This window comes from Vombatus ursinus, unplaced genomic scaffold (genome assembly GCF_900497805.2).
Source record: "Vombatus ursinus unplaced genomic scaffold, bare-nosed wombat genome assembly UNPS02014847.1, whole genome shotgun sequence".
NCBI lineage: Eukaryota > Metazoa > Chordata > Mammalia > Diprotodontia > Vombatidae > Vombatus > Vombatus ursinus.
In genome coordinates, this window is record NW_020954625.1 from 20,554,127 (window position 1) to 20,572,103 (window position 17,977).

The window sequence follows — 17,977 nt, forward strand, 5'->3', positions numbered from 1 at the left end:
TTTTTAAAAACAAAATCTTTCATTACATAGTCTTCCTAATACTTGAAAATACCTATCATATCCCTATTAAGCCTAAATATAATAATTTCTCTCAACCCATCTTTACATGGCACAAACTCAGCAGCCTGGTTACCCTCTTCTGGGTGTACTCAGGTTATTAATGCCCTTCCAAAACTGTCACATCCAGAACTAATTACACTTTTATAGATGTTGTCTTCCTTGGATATGGTACATTGAAACTATCTTCCTAGTCCCAAACACTATTCTTCACTTATCGCACCCCAAGAACACATTGATTTTCTTGGCCATCATATAACACTATTGACTCACATTGAGTTAGTGATTCACAGATCTTTTTTCAGAGAAACTGCTCTCCAGCCACTTCTCTTCCATCTAGTACATGTGGTCCAAAACATTCGGTTTGGTCTATTCCTACTGTGCATCTTCCATTTTAAATATGCACAACTAATCTTATCACTAAAAAAGCATCACAGTTTTCAGTTGTGATGACATTAAGAATTATAGGTTGTGTGTGAGAGGCACCCTTGGTCCTAGGATGGCCATTCTACTCAACTGGTGCTTCTATTAAATAGATGTATATGGGTCTCTTCAGCAAATCCTGAATTATTTTTTAGTTGTCAGACACATAGCTCTCACCCAAAATGCTATTATAATGACAGTCAAGTTTAGAAACTCCCTTATGAGATAAAGGGATAGGGACTAGATCTGTAATTTATTAACATAGACCAAAAAAAAAAAAAGTTCCTCACTAATACAAATCAATAATTTATTTGCAGTTTATACCCTTAAAGGATTGCTTATATCATTGGGGGAGTAAGTGTCCTGCCCAGGGCCACACAGTGTGGGTCAAAGGCTCTCCGGGCTGGCTTTCTGTCTACCTCCATTAGATTGTAATCTCCTTGATGCCGGAACTGTTCTTGTTTTTCTTCTTCTTTATCCCTAGCAGTACCTGCTTATAGGTGCTTAATAATTGTTAACTGCCTCCCTAATGAGAGATAATAGTAGGCCGTGGTACCACACTATGACTATACTTATTTTCTATAAAAATTTCAAAGTGCTTTGTAGATAGTACTTCAGTCTCATGGCACCCAAGTGATATAGATAGCAGAAGAAAGTTTACTTAAGTCTAAAGAAGGTATTAGTGGCTGCTCTGGGAATAGGATGAGATTTACTTGACGCCTATCTCTTCAAATCTCTTATCACTTTATAAAAATAAAGAAAATCAGATAAAATAGGAAAAAAAATGAGGAAAGGAACAAAATTCAGGAAAGTTGAAAAGTTGACTTTAAAAATCCGATTTTCTATTCCTTACTTAACTTGCATATCATTTACTTAAAGAAGTGGTTGAGAAGTTGAATGAATAGCAGTTGAATTACGTAGCTCCTATTGTGATAACCCAATAGATAACAAGGGAATTAAAACTGCTGACCTGAGTGAAAACAACTGGTAAGTTTGGAGTATGATTTGACAAGGCAGTTAAAAATCCTCTGAAATGAGTTTATAACAAAGACATTGGTACATGTATTAGTAGAAAGAGGGATGAATCTTGAAGCTCCAGAAGCTAAGTTCAAATCCCATCTGCACCACTCAGTACCTAGAGTCAGAAGACATCTCAGATGTTTACTAACTATATGGCCTTGGGCAAGTCACTTAACCTCCATGGGCCTCTGTTCCCTCATATAGAAAATGAAGGGCTTAGACTAGATGGCCTCTGAGATGCCTTCCAGTTCTAAAACTCTGGTTTTATTAGTCAATGATCTAGTTGAGAAGCGTTTATTAAATGCTCATTATGTTCCAAACTCTGTGATCTAAGTTGTTGGTACAAAGAAAAATAAGTTCAAGTCCTCAGGGAGTTTACATTCTAATTGGGGAGACATCTGCATAAATGAGAACTAAGCCAAACAACGCAAAGCAAATGGATGGTAACTTTAATGAGGAAGGAAGGTACTAGAAGCTTCAAACATTAGCAATACCCTCCTGTACAAGGCACAATTTGAGCTGAATCTCAAAAGAATCCTGGAATTCTAAGAGGAACAAGGGAGGTAGGAGACTTGATGCCTAGTGGACTAGCCAGTGAAAAGGATGGACATAAAAGTGACAGAGTGCCATGCATGAAGATTAGCAAGCAGGCCAGTTTAACTACAGGGGTGTAGAACCCGTGGCCCCAAGGCTACATGTGGTCTTCTAGGTCCTCAAGTGTGGCCCTTTGACTGAATCCAAACTTCCCAGAACAAATCCCCTTAATAAAAAGATTTGTTCTGTAAAATGTGGACTCAGTCAAAAGGCCACACTTGAGGACCTAGAGGTACGTTTTTAATCCTAGAGGTAATAGGAAGTCCCTGACATTTATTGAGTGTTGTGTTGGGGAAAGAAAGGGTGGTTGATATGGGCAAGTTTTCTCCAGGAGCAAAGAACACATTTATGTCAGCAACCAAGTTTGAATCCAAATTCGTCTGACTCACCAGGCTGACTTTCTAACCACTACATCAGGAAAATCATTTTGGCAGCTCTGTTTAGAGCATGGAATCAAGTGTGGAGAGGCTTAAGGCAGGGACAAGACTAATGCAATAATCCAGGAAAGAGGTACTGAAGGAGAGAATTAGGGTAATGATCAAGATCTCCCAGCTCTGGATATTTAAAAGACAAAGATTATGCTAGAAATAAGGGCTAAGACTGTTTTGAGGTGGATCAAGTGGTACATATGCACAAGGACTATGATTTCCTCAACACAAAGAACTTGCAGTGTGCAAGCTTCCTCAATCATAGACGTACAGATCACTGATCATCCCAAACATAAGAGCTTCAACTGGTAATGTTCATTTCAATCCTTTAGTAAATTTGGGGAGTGAATCAAAAATAAAGTAGAATGAACTCAATGGCTTTATTCACCAAAAGATGAACTGAGGCTTTCCAGTCGAACCCATATCAGCCCAAGAATGTCCTCTAGTAAATGCCTAATGGTCCTCTTGTTTTTGCTTGTTGAAGACTTGACTCTCAAGGTAATTTGTTTAGCTTTGAATGTCTCTCATTATTAGGAGGCAAGATGGTGTCCTGGATTTGGGATCAAGGTCCTTGTGTCATTGAGTTTGTCAATAGTAAACATTTATTAAGTGCTTGCCATGTGCCAGGCATTCTGTTAAGTACTGGGAGTGTAGAGTGGCAAATGACCATCCCTGCCCTCAAGGAGCTCACAATAAAATGGGAGAGACAACAAACAAACTGATACATACAAACGAGATGTACAGGATTAAAAAAGGAAATAATTTACAAAGAAAAGGCATGAGAATTAAGAGGGGTTAGAAAGGCTTTCTGGAGAAAAGTGACATTTTAATTGAAACTTGAAGGAAGCCAGAGGAAGGAGAACATTGCAGGAATGGAGGACAGCCAGATAAAATGACCCAGGGAAGTCACGTCATGTCTCTGTCTGTCAGTTTTTTTTAGCTGTAGCAATTAAGAGATTGACCTAGATGTTTTCTAAGATCTCTTCCAGCTCTAATTGTATGATCCTAAGATACCAAACTTAAATCTCACCATCTGCAACACCTATCCAGTGTTTTGTTTCTTTTCTATAAGACCAAATGGAACAAGTCCAATACTCTTTTGATTAGACAGCCTTCAAATATATGTGTGTGTGACAAATATGATTTTTTTTGTGTACAATGTGATCTTAGCATATGTATGTCAGGATTGCTGTGTCAGAGAAGCAACACAGAAGAGTAGAGAAAATTACTGAACCTGAAATAAAAAAGTCCTGGGTTCCACTTCGACCTCTAACATTAATGAGTGGTGAGACTAAGTAAATAAGTTCATTTATCTAAGCATTTGTCCCATCATCTGTAAAGTGAGCATAATAACATTTGAAGGACCTCTTACATCATTGGGTGGTAAGGTGACTGAACTGAGAGGCTCTTTACACTCTTAAAAATATCTGTTATAATGATGCTTATACCACTAAAAACATAAGGATCATTAAAAACATATTACAATTTAAATTAAAGAAATGAACTAAAATTTATAATCCATGTCCTCTCACTTCAGATTCCACTGCACAATGCTGTGGGTAAGTCAGTAACTGCCACAGGATATATTCAGGCTATGCTTACAAGATAGTCGTATTGATACACACTCATGCACACATGCACATCCATAATAGGATTGAAGCTCCTTGGACCTCAGCTAGAACAGAGGTGGGGAACGTGTGGCTTAGAGGCCACACGTGGCCCTGTAGATCGTCAAATGTGACCCTTTGACAGAATCCAAACTTCCCAGAATAAATTCCCAGAATAAAAGGATTTATTCTGTAAAACTTGGATTCAGTCAAAAGGCTGTACCCAAGGACCTAGGGGGCCACATGTGGCCTCAAGACTACAGGTTCCTCACCCCTGCTCTACAGCCTTTAATCTTAAAATTTTCTAACTAAGGCATGCTCACTTTCAACCATGACATAGTAACAATAGAATCCTCCAAAGAACTTAAAGGAGAAACATGCTAATGGAAGGTCTACTAGCCAGAGGGAATATTGTTTCTGAACCTCATAAGATTCTAAAACTCAAATTTTGCAAAACTAGAGTGATTTCTAAAGAAAAGGAGGCTGATTTCTAGAGAACGCCCTATTCTCAGTGAAGTTATTCAGGATCTTATTTCCCTTCTTTCCTCTGTGGCAGAGTTGACATTATAGAGTTCACAAGAGACATGCAGAGTGAGTGACTGATCATCCGAGATATTAAACAAAAAAAAGTGTTAACCTTTCCTTCCTGTCCACCAGAGACACCTCTGTCCAAACTTTGACAAAAGAAAACTGCCTTTGGAACAATGCTCATCTGTAGGCTTTCTATTTCCTTTTTGAGATAATAACAATATGTTGATAATGTACAGTGGTTTGGGTAAACAATGAGTCCCTCTGTTCCCCTTCAAGTTGATGAGATCATTGGGCCTTAGAGTCATATGAGCATAGATTTAAAGATGGAAGAGTTTTCAGTGCTCAAAAAGTCTTAGCCTTTCGCTTTCCAGAAGCAGAAAATGAGGCCCAGAGAGATTACAGAAATTGTCCAAAATCACACATGTAGGAAGAGGGAGATACAGAATCAGAACTCAAGACCTTTGACTTCAAGTTCTTTTCTCTGTTACTGATTTAGCTTGGTTTAATAGGTTAAAAAAAAAGTGGGAGGCATAATAGTGAAATAGTTAAAATAGTCAAATTAGAAAGTGTCATGAGCCACGCCCTAGAGAAGTGTCCTGATTTGCACAGTCTATTCTGCTTTCAGTTTTCTTCAAAAACGTGATGGGAAGAGTTTTAGATCTGGCTTCAGAGGATTGATACTGAAACCTCCCTCTGTCAAGTATTAGCTGTGTGACCTAGGAAACATGACTTCATTTCTCTAGGCCTCATTTTAACCCATCCGTAAAATAAGGAGTTGAGGTTGACATGTTAATCTCTAAGGTTCCCTTCCCGATGTAGACATCTGATCCTTTGGGGAAAATATATGTGTGTGTATGAATGTATGCACATTAACATATGTGATCAATTATACATATCTATATGTACATATACATATAGACGTAAGTGTATACACAGGTAATATATACCTGTAGACATACCCAAGCCCAGTAGTTCCAAGTACAATGTAAGTACCTTGAGGATATGAAGTACCTTGATTTTTTGTTTTTGTCAGTGTAGTGACTGACATGTAGTATCAGTCAATCAATTAGTATTTATTGAGAACTTACCATGTTCCTGGCACTGTGCCAAACATTGGAGAAAGGGGAAAAACAAACAAACAAAACAAAAAACCAAAACAAAATAAAACATAAATGCTTATTAACTGAATTGAGTATCAGTCAATAAATCGACAAAGATTTTTTTTAGGTGCAGTTTTTGTTAAATAGTGAGTTCTTATCCCAGAAATTGGAGTCTTTGGGTTTATCAAATAATAGATTACCACAGTCATTGACTACCGTTTCTTGCATACTTAACCTATTCCACTGATCCATCACTCTACTTCTCAGCCAGGACCAAGGAGTTTTGAGGATTGCTGCTTTATAATATCATTTAAGATCTGATACAGCTAGGCCACCTTCCCTTGCATTTGTTTTCATTAATTCCCTTTTAAAGATGGAAGAGTCTTCAGTGCTCAAAAAGTCTTAGCCTTTCACTTTCCAGAAGATGAAAATGAGGCCCAGAGAGATTACAGAAATTGTCCAATTATTTAGATCTGCCTTTATTTGTTTGAAAAGTGTTTTGTGATTTTGTTCATATAGCTCTTGGGTTTGTCTTGGCAGGTAGACTGTCAAATATTTTATAATATCTGCAGTAACTTTAAATGGAATTTCTCCTTCTATCTCTTACTGTTGCGCTTTGTTAGTAATTAGAAATGCCAATGATTTACATGGGTTTACTTTATATCCTGCAACTTTGCTAAATTTGTTGATTATTTCAAGTAGATTTGTCCTTGATTCTCTGGGATTCTCTAAGTATATCATCATATCATCTACAAAGAGTGATAGCTTTGTTTCTTCTTTGCCTATACTAATTCCTTCAATTTCTTTTTTTCTTCACATTGCTAAATCTAACATTTCTAGTATAATATTGAATAGCAGTGGTGATAATGGGCATCCTTGGGAAACTTTCAGTATTGAAATGACGAATTCTTAGCCAATGCGTTCTAGGTTGAAGCACTGTGATTTAGTGAACAAAGTGCTGAGTTTAGAGTTAGGAGGGCATAGTTCGAAATTTTCACTCAATGACTTACTACCTTTGTAACCTTGGGCAATTTACCTCACTTCTCTGGGACTTAGTTTTCCCATCTTTAAAACAATATGGCTAACCTAAATGAGACAGTATGGAATACTGAAAATATGATGAATCTGGAGTCAGTTAACTTGGGTCCACATGCTGGATCTGATGCTGACTTTGTGACCTTTGGCACATCATGTAAATTACTGTACCTCAGTTTCCTCATCTGTAAAATGAAACACATGGACTATATCACCCAGAACACTATTAGATTTTGGAAATATTCTTCCCCAGCCTACAATAGAAATCTACCTCTCTATAAGCCCCAGACCATTAAGAGTGGAGTAGAGTAGTGGGGTAAAAAATATTTTGGGCACCCACCCCTATCAGAAAAATGAAACTCCAAAATATATGTAATTGAGTATTTTAAAATTCCATAGGTATTTTACTATAATAATAATTAAGTACATTATAAAATGATATACATTTTAAATGAATAAGGATGAGGTAAAAAATGAAGGAATGTTTGAACCTGTAGTTAATAGAGAGCCTCTAGAGTATATTAAACAGGGAAGTACTGTGGCCATCCACACTTTAGAGAAACCACTGGCCACAGAGTGGGGGATGGACTGGAGTAGGAAAAGAATCATAGCTTCCCAGAATTTGAGCGTTAGAAGGAAGCTCAAAAGATATCTACTCCAAGCCATACACAAGTTGAATTACCAATACGAGCTTAACCGGCTAGTGGTCATTCAAATTATGCTTGAAAGTTCTTCTTTCCTTGGAAAAAGATAAGCCATTATCATCAAGAAGAAGCATTATTAAGCACTATCTATGTTTCAGGCAGTGTGCCAAGCACTGCATACAAAGGGAAAAGGGAACAATTCCTGTCCTCAAGAAACTCCCATTCCAACGAGGGAGACAGCAGGAATACAGCTACGTGTATACCAAATACATATTGTTGAATACAGTTTGAGAGGAAGGTAACTCCACATCGAAGGCACTTATAATCTATTAGGAAAGAGTATCTTGCAGAAGGTGGTGTTTGAGCTTCATCGGAAAGGAAACCATGAAACTCGGAGGCAGAAGTGAAGAGAAAACCCATTCCAAAGGGAATAATTATATGTCTACCTCGTCCCAGGCACTGTGCTAAGCACTTTATACATCTCACCTCATTTGCTTCTCACAACAACTCTGTGAGGTAGGTGCTATTATTGTTCCCATTTTACAGTTGAAGAAACTGAGGCAAAGAGAGATTAAATGACTTACCCAGGGTCACATAACTAGAGTTTCTGAGGCAGGATTTGAACTGAGGTCTTTCTGATGCTAGCCCCAGCACTCTATCCACTATAACACCTAACTGCCACTAATAGGCAATTAAATGGCACAGAGTCAGGAGATGGCTTATGAATCCTAGAGTATATGGAGAGAGGGGTCAAGGGAAGAATGGAAACATTGTGAGGGAACAGGTTCTGAAGGACTTTAAAAGCCAAACAAAGGATTTTATAGTCAATCCCAGAAGCCACCGGGGTTTATTGAGGGAAGGGAAAGTGGTTGACATGGTCACATCTGTTAGTCTGAGAGAGAGAGGTAATGTGGGCATGGACTAAGTTGCTAGGAGAAAAAAAAGTGACAAATGAGAGGATAATAGTATTTAGCTACTGTTAGGATTTGTGGGGTGAGAGAGAAAGAAAAATCTAGGAAAAGTCTAATGTTATGAACCTGAGTGAGTAGAACAATGATAGAGCCCTCCACAGAAATAGGGAAGTTTGGGAAAGGGGAAGGTTTAGGGGGAAAGGTAATGTACTTAATGCTGGGATATGTTGAAACCCATGTCTGCCTGCTCATTCTGTGAGAATGCAAAAGAAGGAGAGGTGATAGGCTTTTACTTTCCACCATTGATCAAAGTCCACTCTCCCAGGGGCATCTGCTGCAGTAATGAGGTGATGGTGGAAACAAGGATGAGTATATTGGGGGAAGAAGTTGGAATTTTCCCATCAGCCTTTGGACAGTTGCTGCTGTGGGTGCCTAGATAGCAGCAGTTAGGCTATGACTATTCTGAGGGGCCAACACCCGGCTGAGAAAAGGGGAGGTTGGGAGATTTCACAATGCATGGAAGGAGAGGAGTTGAAGATTGATGTGGAATGAGGGTAGATGTAGTTATGATGGAGATGAGCCCTGCTACTAGTTATCATGGAGAGGGTGGGAATGGGACCCATCTTCTCACCCTTTCATTGGCTCTTCCCACACCTCCTTATTGTCAAGCACTAGCCCTTCCTTCGGAGACCAGTGTCTTAGAGGACATTCAACCTTCAGTCTTCAGATACCCACTCAAATGCTAGAGACAAGACAAAAAGTCATAAGCTTGGGGGCCATATACTATTCAGTCCTGCATCCATATGACAAAAGTGTTCTTCTCAAGGACAAAGTATAATCTACCCAGACACAAAATAAAAAATAAATAAATACAACTTCTACTCCTCAATCCACTTTCCATGATGGCATTTCAGGGTACCAATGAAAATAGAAAAGGCCTATGACAGGAGGGTCACTCTACTTAATAAAACATTGACTCTCTATAGGAAGTAGATCTCTGTTTATGTAACAAGTTTTATTTCAGTTGGGTTTTTGTTCCTCTCTAGAGGGGGAGAAACAGAAATGTGATGGTAGTGGTGTTGGTTGGTTCAGTTTATTTATCACTGTGTTATCATTACTTAAATAAGAAAAAAAGTCCTATGGTAAGAATGTTGCCTGGTGTGCCAATGACTGTGAAACTGACATGCTTGTTTGTTTGACAAATCACTATGAAGCAAAGGACTACCTAATTTACCACTACCTCCTGTCTTAAAAATGCCAACCATTCAGGGTCAGAAATATGGGTAGGCATGATTAGAATTTGTTTATTAAAGTGATTTCTTTCTAATTCTTCACCCGAGGTTGAAAATACAGACCTTTGGGCCTCTCTCTATGAAACTTCCCCAAAGGAATAAAACTCTCATATCTTAACGCTGTAACATACGAAGTGTCTTATACTATTTTTTCTGAGAGTTCTCTTGTGCTATGCAGTACCTCCATCTGCTGGACCCATGTGATATCACTTCTAAAGCTTTTGGAAACTGGCCATTACAATTCCCAACTGCTGACAAAGACAAAAAAGATTGGTTGGTGGTCTTGTGAATGGTAACAATTGACTAAAGATAGAGGGCAAGGGGGAGTGGCTTTTGTGAAATAGATGCCTGCCCCAAAATGGATAGGTAGTTGCTAACATTTCTTACATTAGATGTCCTCTAGAATCCCTTCCAACTCACATTTTTGGGTCAAATCTTCATTCTAAATTGCATTAAAGTTAATTAAAGTGTTCACTAAGGTAATGTTTGAAGGTATTTAAGTATACTGATGTTCTCACTAGGCTAAACTCCAAAGGACAGAGCTTTTGAAGCTGGTGCAGAGTAGCCAATTAAAAAACAAACAAACAAATAACTATACAGAAAACAGAAAGAGACTCAATGGATGGAATCAGCAGTGTGAGATTAAATCTGTAACAAGTTATCATTCAGATAACTTGTATTACTGTTGTAACACTAATAAATTCCCCATTTAGAGATGGATGCAAGGCAGGTGAGGTGGATAGAGTTCCTTCCTATTATTCTTTTTGATGGACTACTACATGTACAATGTCAGCATTGTGAATGTTGCTGGCCATTGTGGAGAACAACTTAGTGTAGTAGAATGATTAGGGCACTGGGCTTTTTAATTAGAGGATCTATGTTTGAATCTCAGCTTTACCGCGTACTACCAATGGGACCTTGGCTAGGTCACTTCTCGTATTGGGGTTCAGTTTATAGGAACATAATTTAGGGCTACTAATTTATAACCTACTGTTACCTCTCAATATTCCACTGTGTATTAACGGATATCCCCCCATCCCATAATCCATTGTTCATTCTTTTCCTTCTCAGAAATTGCATTTATAAAGGTACTGGTAATTGGAAACACACCAGGTTTTCTTTCCCACTGACGATGAACATTTCAAAGCTCTATTGACCCATCATTGTTCTGATCAACTACCTGTGAAATGATTTATAAAGTGCTTGGCCAGGTGGCTTAACCACCCATCTCAGTCACTCAAGGACACTTTTGTTCCTTTCTAGATGGGGAGAAACACAAATGTGATGGTGGTGGTGGTGGTGGTGTTTTTTCTCCTTCCTGCAGGCACCACATGTTTTATTAAAATGACAGGATAACACAGGTATTCATGGGCATCTTCTCAAAATGGTTAAACCTCCAAATAGCCATTTGCTAACAATCTATTAGCAGGGGGTGTAATTGAACAGTGAGAGCCCAAATCAACTTCAGACACAATTTAGCTGCTTCTATTAAAAGGAGGGGAGGTAACTAGCCACTCCTGGACTAAACCATCTGGGGTGGTGGAGCCTGTTTTGTACATCCTTGAAGGACTTGTTCTTTCTAGTTTTTCATGCAATATCTTCACAGATTGATCTGTCACTGCTCCCCAACATCCCCACGTTTTGTTGCACTGAAAAATAGATTCCGGGCATCCCGAGCCATGGAGATAGAAATTCTGCTTTTAAAGAACCAGCTTAGTGTTTACTGGGTGTGCTGAGTGAGAGGCTGGCAGGAAGAAAATAGATCCTAGTGTGTTTTCTCTTCCTATTTCTCTGTTAGCAGTGGTTCAGCAGCATTCAGCAATTGCTGCTGTGCCTATCTGCCTGTGAGAGTGAAGATAAGGTAGATCTGGCCTCAATCCCATTGGTCTCTAGTGCTTAATTAGTGAGAAATCTCTCCATGAAATAGGCAGGCGTTATAATTAGATTAGATAGCCTAAGTGGGCTTTAGAAGGAAAGGGTTTCTAAAGAAACCATGGGCCCAATGAGTTACTAAACAGGATTATATAGGGATTTTTCAAAATGAAGTCATCCGCATTGTTTATTATTTGTAGATTCAGCTTGAGAACAATTATGTTGGTAAAGTGAATGTTGCCTATTGTGAACTTCCTATTGCCTCTGGGATAAAGTACAAACTCCTCTGCTTGGCATTTATTGTCAAATATCCTTTCTGATAGCATGGCTTCACACTACCTTTATAGACTTGCTTCATGTTATATCTCTTCATGCACTCTGTATAGCAGCCAAACAAGCCTAGCTGCTATGCCCTGAATTTCTCTTGTCAACTCCACCCTCTGGGTCTTTGTATATGCTGTCTACTATTTCCAGAATCCACACCAACACAGACACCCTACTCAGCCTCATAGAAGCTTTAGCTTTCTTCAAGGTACAACTCAGTTGCCATCTTTTGTGGGAAGCCTTTCCTGCTCCTTGCCATTGTTCAATTCTCTCTTCCCTTCTCAGATGGTCTTATATTTATCAGTATAAATATATCATCCACGTGAGCCCAAAGGGGTCCAGATCCCAGCTCTCATTGCTACCGATGGGTCTGGTCCCCAGAGCTTGGCTAAGTCTATCTCCCCTTTCTGCTAGAAAGAATTTGGTAGCACAAAATGCAGAAGCCTTGAAGCTCTTCCTCAACAGTATTCTCCATAGAAACATCAAAATGATGCCACATGCTTTTGGACAGAAGTGACCAAAGGACTGAGGTTTTCAAGCATCTGCTCAGTATATGCACTATGCAACATCAAACAGTAAGACTGCTCCCCTAAGGATTTCATGGGATCACAGGTTTCAAACTAGAAGGGACCAGAGCCCATCTGGTCCAAGACCCTCATGGGCAAAAGTCAAAATCTGGGATCCAAACCCAAGTCCTCAGACTCCAAAGCCAGTTTTCTTTCCATTTCAACAGCATTGTGGACAATATATTATGAAAAGTTCACATGAAAGTCTTCCGGTAGAAGATACGGCCCTCCAAATGCTAAAGCTGTCACTGTGCTAATCACACTAATAAACCCTGAAATACTTAATAAAAATTCAGTGAAATTCAACACTTCAATTCATTCAGTAAGAATTTATTAAACACTAAGTGTATACATACCATTGTGTAGTGGTAGGGTGGGGGAGGGGTTGATAGAAAGCTTAACAATAAATGGTCCCTACTTTTGTGGAGCAATAATCCTCAAATATCAGATAAACAAGATTTTGTTTTAATTTTATCAGAGACAAAGTAAAGGAAGCAGAGTCAGGATAACAAGATACAGAAAGGTCTTAATAGTTAGCATTTACTAACTTAATAAATGTCCACAGAGTTTATGTAGAGTTTGGAGAGTGACAGAGATTTTTATGTATATTATGAAATCTTATAATAACCCCAGGAGGTGCATGCTATTATTGCTCTCTTTTAAGAAATAAGGAAATTGAGGTACAAAAGGTCAGGTAACTTGCTGAGGGTCACACAGCTAGTAAGTGCCTGTCTGAGGCAAGATTCACACTCAGATCTCCCTGTATCTAAGTCCAATGTTCTATAAACTGTACCACCTCATTGACTCTAGATTGTAAGCTCACTGATGGCAAGGGTTGTCTTTCTTCTTTGTATTTAAATCTCTGGCACGTAGCACAGTGCCTAGCTCATAGTAGCTTCTTAATAAAAGTTTATTGACTTGACTCTGAATTATAAAACCATAAAGGGAAAGAATAAAAGGAAATTGAAAAACATGTAATTATGATGACCAATCTTGACTCCTGACAAGAACTGAGAAAAAATTACTTTCCTCTCTTCATTTCAGAGGTGGGGAAATAAAGGTGTATATATCATGTCAGACTCAAATTATGTGCTGCCTTAATGATCATTTTTTTCTTTTCTTTTATAATCTTTGTTACTTCAATGAGGAGATGAGGGATCAGAGGGTCCTTGCATCATTCCCCCCACACACATATGCTCCTTCTTCCTCCCAGTAAATTACAAAAAAAAAGAGACTAAAGTGGAAAGTAGGGCAAAAGGGATGTTGTTAGGAATGAATGTGATCTAAAAACAAACAAAAAAGCATCAAAAATTATTTTTTGCTTTAAATAAAACAGAACCAATCATATGAAAGACATGAAAAGCAAAATGCCATATGAAATCTAAGGGACAAGGTTGTTACCAGCTGAGTCCTGAGGAAAGGAGGATGGGGCTTTTGAGTAGGGCTTGAAAGTATATTTCAGGAGTCTGTACTCATGGTATGGAAATTGATCATTCTCACCATCCCTAGGGATGAAATGTCCGTGACTGGAAGTGTGGCAGGAAGCTAGGCACACAGCCTGTCAATTTAGACCCTAAATGTAGGTGGTTGAGAAATGACCTTGACCTAGGAAGGCCTCAGCTCAAGTCCCACTGCTGAAACATACTGGCTGAGTGGCTGAGCTCTATAATGCTTCAAGGCATTTCTCTGAGAATAGAAGTTGGAGGGAAGATGTGACCTACACTAACAGTGGAAGTTTCCTCAGTTGAAGGTTCCCTACATCCATGAAATCACAAGCTCAGTCCCTGTCTCTATCCCTGTGTATGCAAAAGGAATGAAAAGGCTTCTTATTCCATACTTTCATGTTCCACTTCAAGATACTAGTTCCATTTTGAACCTTGCATCCAGGTAGATCAGTCCACACGTGAATAAGTAATTAAGGTTTTGCAAGAAAATCAGACCCATTTATAATAATCTCTTGGGTTAACAGATCTTTTACATCTTCTATCAATTATATAGTTGGTGACTAAATCAGGTGTGTCGTTTCTCAAAGCTAGTGAAAGAAAAATAATTTGGGGAATGCCATCTGGGAGAAAATTCTCTCAACAGCTTTGTCTACTTAAAAACAAATTACTTAATGTGGGTATGGTTAATGATAATAGCAGGCTTTGTGTTCCCAGATAGAGGCAATTGCCATTATTATGAAGACAATTATGTGGATTTGAGGAAGTTGTTTCTAGATAATTATGTATTTTTAAAAAATGACTGAATCAGGATACCCGCTGATGTTGAGGAGACAATCACTTTAGGATATTGCTGTTGAATTGAAATTCCCTGTGTTTGCAAGCCTGACATATCTCTAGCCTGGATATATAATGATATCCCATTAATTATGTTCTTCACCTTACATCACATAACTGCTATTGTATCCAACAATCAGATCAACAACCAAGACAAAAGGGATCACAAGATTCAGCTTTGGAAAGGCTGGCCACAGATATCTAGTCACAAGATCCAATGTTGGAAAAGTTGTCCACAGCTATCTGGTCTAGGCCTACCTAGCCCCCAACAAATAAAAATATCCCTCCAACCATACATTGCCAAACTCTGCTTAAAATTTTCATATAAGAAGGTACCTATTAGCACCCAATGCAGCCCAGTGCACTATAGGATAGCTCTGATTATGAGGAAGATATGCCTTCCCTCAAGTCTCCATTTGTCTCTGAAACTTCCACCCACTGCTTCTGGTTCTGCCTTCTGAGACCAAGAACAAATTTGATTCTTCTTCCAACTGACAACTTTTCAAGTTCTTTAAGACAGCACACAGCTTCTTCTCCAGGCCCAAAATCCCCAATTTATCATAGGAATGCTTATTCAGTAAAGTCTCAAATTAAAATCAAGAGTTTCCCTTCAATGTTGTTGAGAGTGGTCTCTGATGAAATGGTATTTCAATAACTTGATGAATTGACTACCCCTTGAGTGGAGGTGTTCTCTCCACTAGTGCAAATTATGATCCTGCCACATTTTTTCATCCTGAGGGATGGATACATATATCCATTTTCCTGTGACTCCTCAACAGAAGATCTAGACACCATTCTGGAGACTTTACTAGGATGCCATTAGTTTCATGGATCCCATTTCAGCACTGGAGTTATACCTCCATTATCTCTCAATCTTGCTACATGAACAGCTCACCTCCTTTTCTATTATGTCACTTCACTAATAGTATCATTTATACCTGCTTCTGAGTCAAAGTACCATGTGTAATATGCCACAAACTCTTTGTGAATTTTCCATCACAGTGGGCCACCTGACACTTCTTTTTCTATGATCTTGATAATCACGACTTACAGCCACATCATGTAGGTCCATCAATGGTGAAAAGATAACAGTAGAAAGAAGCCTGGAATCATTTAAAATATTTTAAGAATCTAAACCTAGCTTAATAGAATGAACTGAATATTTTCCCCCAAATCCATTTTTATTCCATCCCATAGTTTCATCATTCTTCAGGTCACGAAATGTTCAAACCCTGGTTGTTCCCTCTAATTCTTTCTTTCTCTCACTTGACACATCTAATCAATTGTAAAATCCTGTCCATTCTGCCTCTGAAACATTCTTCCCAGTATTCTACTCTTTCACATAGTTTACATTCCCCCAGTGAAGACTAGGCCCTCATTCTGTCACTACCCACTGTTCCATGAACCAATCAATAAACATTTATTAAGTGCCTACCATGTGCCAAACACTGTGCTAAGCACTAAGGAAACAAAAAATAGGCAAAAGATAATCTCTGACCTCAAGCAGCTCATTATCTAATGAAGAAAACAACAAACAAATGTCCACAAATAAATTGTGTGTGTGTGTGTGTGTGTGTGTAATAAATTCGAAATAATCAGCAGAGAGAAGGTGCTAACATTAAGAGGGGATAGGAAAGACTTCTTGTGGAAGATGGGTTTTAGTTGGGTCTCAAAGGAAGCCAGGGAAATTCAGGGTAATGTGGAGGGAGAGCATTCCAGGCAGGGGACCAGTGAGATAAAATGTCCAGAGATGAGAGATTGTTTCTTGTTCTTGGAACATAAAGAGGTCAATGTCACTGCATTAAAAAGTATTTGGCAGGAAATAAGATGCAAGAAGAATGGAAAGGTAAGAGACAAATAGTCTACAACGATCTTCAAAAACTATGCAGAGTTTTGAATTTCATCCTGGAAGCAATAGGGAAACAACCATTGGAGTTTATTGGGTAGAAGGATGGTATGGCCCAATCTGTGTATTAGGAAAATCTATAGTGGCTGAATAGAGGATAGATTGAAGTAGGGAAAGACTTGAGACAGACAGGCACACCAGCAAGATATTGCAACGCATGGCTCTGTGTAGAATGTTCTTTCTGAGTTATTTATGATTCAGGTCTCTGGTCAGATCCCAGTTACTTCACACAGCAGCCTTCTCTGATTCCTTCTCCTTAGAAAAGTTTCCTCTTCTCAACCAAATACTTATGTCACTTAGTACTTCTCATGTGTCTTTGCCATGTTCCTACATATGTAATATAGTTACTTATGCCCCAACCTTTCATCTCCTGAAAGATTGGAAAGTTCATGTTGTTAGAGCTTGTGTCGTATGATTCCAATCTGACTTCCCAAAACTGAGACTCAGAGAGGTTAAAGGACTTATCTAGGGTCATGCAGGTAGTAGATGATGTACAAAGAACTTAAGTTCAGGTTGTTGGGCCATTGGACTCTTCTCCAGGGAAAATGGGGCCCCAATGTATGCTCACTCTTTAATGAGCAGTGGCAGCCTTTCTTATACCTTCAGTCACTGGGTAGACTGGCTGATACTCCACTTTCTTCAGCTGGAATGATGCAAAACATTTTAAGTTAAGGCACTGACCCCTAACGTAGAATGTGCAGAAGCTTTTTTTTTTCTCCTTTGGCTTTCTCTGTTCTGAAATCGTGTGTCACCTCCAGGGATATACACATACATGCACACATGTACATATAAACATAAATATATGTGTACATATACAGTATAAACAAACAATACATGCACATGTGCATGCATATAATGTATATGCATACATATACACGTGCATCAAAATATGCATGTATGTATTCCATATATGCACGCACACCTGAAATATAATAAATTACACATGTACACATGCATGTACATACGTCATGGGGTATACACGCACATACCTGTTTAATATACATACACATGCTGCATACATGATCATGCATGTGTGTGTGCATACATACATTTACATATACACATGCAAATGCTCTGTTTGGCATTCAAAGACCTTTATAACCTAGCCCTCTCCTACCCTTCCAGTCTTTTTACACTTTACTCCCCAACAGATATTCTTTGATGGAATGATACTGATCTGGCTGTTCCACAAACAAGACTCTCCATATCTTCTTTCTGGACATTCTCTTTGGCTCTCTCCAATGACTAAAATGTTCTCCTTCCTCTACTCCAACTACCAAAACTCCCTGGCTTCCTTTAAGTACCAACTAAAATTCTCCCCCTTAATTCTAGTGCCTTCCTTTAGTTGACCTCTGGCTGACTTGGTTGTGTCCTTAATAGCCATATCC

The 17,977-nt window shown here is 38.7% G+C and overlaps 1 protein-coding gene across 1 annotated transcript in view; it reads left to right on the top strand.

The window, feature by feature from the left end:
- Positions 1 to 17,977, top strand: part of PCDH15 (protocadherin related 15) — a 1,147,277-nt gene that overhangs the window by 910,688 nt on the left and 218,612 nt on the right. The gene's annotated exons all lie outside the window — the stretch shown is intronic.